General features: G+C 41.1%; 1 pseudogene; it reads left to right on the plus strand.

The window, feature by feature from the left end:
* Positions 1-1,203: 1,203 nt before the first annotated feature.
* LOC109275075 (selenoprotein K-like) lies at positions 1,204-1,460 on the plus strand (annotated as a pseudogene).
* Positions 1,461-3,327: the final 1,867 nt, after the last annotated feature.

Below are 3,327 nucleotides of genomic sequence, written 5' to 3' on the forward strand. Positions count from 1 at the left end.
CACTCTTCACTGTGTACACAGCCAAGATTTTTGGTGAAGAGTTTAGGAAGAAGCTTGTAGTTCTTTTGTCTAATCTACTGGTAAGAAAATTTCAAGGTCTGCTTTCATGTGCTTTTGAGAAGGATTTCATTGTTACTTCCAATGTGTATATTGCATCCATTTTTTCCCTTTTTGTTTCAGTTTCTATAGTTCAGGGTTTTGCATCCTCATCATTTGTATCACTAACTCGACATTCTTCCTAAGCCAGTCTATTTGACACATTGTGGCCAGAATAGTCCTATTACTGCGGCTCTTCCACTCAAATCTTTTAGAGATTGCTCATTTTTACCAAACTAAGTACAAGTGTCTTGTTTGGGCATCCAAAGTCTACCATGGTTTGTTTCTAACTTACCTCTTTTCATCTTCCACATGTTTCTAATATCAGATCTTAGGTCTGGGTTGTTCCCCATGCCCTGAACAGGCTAGCACTTTGTTTACTCTAGACTTCACATACACTTTTCTCTTAGACCAGCATGTTTCTCTTATCGTTTTAAAAAAGATTTTATGAAAACCCATCTGTGAAATTTCAGACCACGTCCCATTCCCTGTCTCTACAATAACTTGCCTTATCCCCTCATTTGATAGTAAGTCTTCCCCCATGACATGAGATTACAACATTTATACGTCCTGTTCACATAACCACTTACATTTTAATTCTTTCATTTATTTTCTTTGCCCTTTCAAGTCATTAGTCTAATTTGGATTCAGGGATATGAAGATGTAACACCTAGCAGTTATTCTTATTAAGTAACTTACAGGCCACTGAAGAACACAAATGTGTAAGCAAACAATTAAAGTACACTGTGGAAATTGTTGCAAACAAGTGATATGGAAGTACCATATGAGCAGAATAGAGGAATACCTAAGACTATTTAAGGAAGTAGCAATGGAATCTAATGAAAACAATCATATCAAAGTAATATTAGTAAGTAACACGAAGTGCCATGATAGACATTTTAGGTACCATACAATTCCTTCAAATACAATTATTCTCACCACTTTCAGATAAAGGAACTGAGGCTCAGAGAAAAGTTACCAGCCTACATAGCTGGTATTAGCATATCCAGGATAACACTTAGCTCTGTAGGAGAGAAAAGAGTCAGGAGTCAAAACCAAATAGGGTGGCTGAGTTGCCCTGGGGTGGAAAACAAAACGAGGGGCAGGATGGTTTACGTCTCAAAGGGACAAGGGTGGGAATGCCTGGAGTCAGTCCCGTACAGACAGTCTTTAATAACAGATTTCTTCTGGGGAATAGCTGAATTTGTGGTTTTGCTTCAGCAAGATGTGAAAAAGAGGCTATGGAAACTTCTGTGATTCCAGACATGCTGATGGAAGAGGGCCCACCAGGAAATCCTCCCAGAAGAACAGGTCAGATTAATTATCTTTGTGGCCCTAGTCCTCCTCCAATGGCTGGTGGATGAGAAGGTCAATGTCTACTCTGAGCAGGAGACAACTGGACATGTACATTCATAGCAGAAGGAAACCATCAAGAAGCAGAGGGCTGACCATGCTGGACAAGTCATTGAATGTGTGCACCTGAACATGGATTGCTCTGTGTCTAGACAGACAAATGAGGTCATTCTGGGACTTGCCTCCCCAGGGATCTGGCATGACTAACACGCAGTTCTACAAATGCACGTGTTCATCTCATTATCTTTTTTGAGTAGTTTATGAAAGTATTAATATAGTTTTAATAAGTAAAATATTTTTAGGTTACAAAACTTGACTTCTTACTTTGTATGATTAAAAACTGCAAATTTGAAGAAAAGTAAGAGGTGTGTATCCAGTGAAACAAACAAACAAGCAAACAAAGCCAGAAAAGGTGGAGGAGTGCTGAAGTGGCAGGAGAGATTCTGCCCTCCAGTAGAGAGCAAGTTAGTTTATTTGACATGCCAGGTCTTATCAAGTTTTCCTTCTCATCTGTTGCTTACATAGTTGTAGCCACACACTGAAGAAAAAGTTCTCACTTAGACTGAGCAGACACACAGGGTGGCCTCTGCCAGGGAAACAGAAGCAGCGGCAAACTGCATAGTCTTTATTTCATGTTCACCAGGTATAAACATCAAAGCATGGGAGGAAAACACAAGGAGCCTCCAGACATAGACCAAACACACATCTGGTGTTTACGTGAAAACATGCAGGGAAGATGTACAGTTTTAAGGACTGCTAGGCAATTACAGTGGGTCTGCCCCTTAACTGGCTCCTGGGAGATCATGGGGCCCTGTTATCATAATGCTATCGTGTTCGACAGCCTCAAGACCAGAATATTGCTGATGTTCCAGCCATTACCCCAATCGCTTTCCTAGCGCTTGCAATACATTCTCTAGAAATAACTCCACATACAGTAGTGTCTTTAACTTGTTTATATAAATATTACTGAGTGTAGGCTGCAAGAAAATGTAGACTCTGCCAGGTTAAAGTCATTGGAATCTTAGGCAACTTAGTAAAAAAAATCCCCTCTTCCCATGCAGATTTGAAATAAATTGGAGCTACAGAGGAGGTCAAGAGATGGATGTGAAATCATCTTTTTAAAAAATATTTATTCATTTTGAGAGAGAGAGAGAGAAAGAGAGAGAGAGAGAGAGAGTGATCACCAGCATGAGCAGGGGAGGGGCACAGAGAGAATCCCAAGCAGCCTCTGCACTGTCAGCAAGGAGCCCAACCTCATGAACAGTGAGATCATGGCTTGAGCTGAGACCTGAGCTGAAATCAAGAGTCAGATGCTTAACTGACTGAACCACCCAGGTACCCCTAGAGGTGAATTTATCTTAGTGTTAAAGGCTTGGTTGGAAGCCAGTGAACCAAATGGCCTGAAAGAAACTTGCCTATCTTGTTCTCAGGCAGGTATAAAACATAGCAGACCTCACTGCAGAGGCCCAGCTTTCCCCACTGGGCATGCCTCACCTGAGCACACACAGGCTCTCAAAGGAGAGGGAAGGGGAAGGGCCAAGACAATGCCAGTCATTCCTGCTCCCAGTTGTACAGTCCTTAGATGCTCATCCTCCTCTGGGAATGAGGACCAAGAAGAAAAAAGCAAGGCATGTTGCCCAAATGGACTCTCCACATGGAAACACATAAAAAGGGCAAAAGATTTTTACCCCCAGAGAAAGTTGCTTGCTTTAGTTATGGTTTTTCTTATGCAAGGCTATCCAATTGGAAATAAAAGTACAGTAAAAGGAGATTAAACTAAAAGTTAGAAAATGTGACTTCCAGTAAAAACTATGTCACCAATTGGTTTTGTGGCCTTGAAAAAAAAACCGCCTGGGGTATTTTGTCATCCCCTCATTA

The sequence above is a fragment of the Panthera pardus genome, unplaced genomic scaffold (assembly GCF_024362965.1).
Source record: "Panthera pardus isolate Hobbes unplaced genomic scaffold, ASM2436296v1 HiC_scaffold_2, whole genome shotgun sequence".
Lineage (NCBI taxonomy): Eukaryota > Metazoa > Chordata > Mammalia > Carnivora > Felidae > Panthera > Panthera pardus.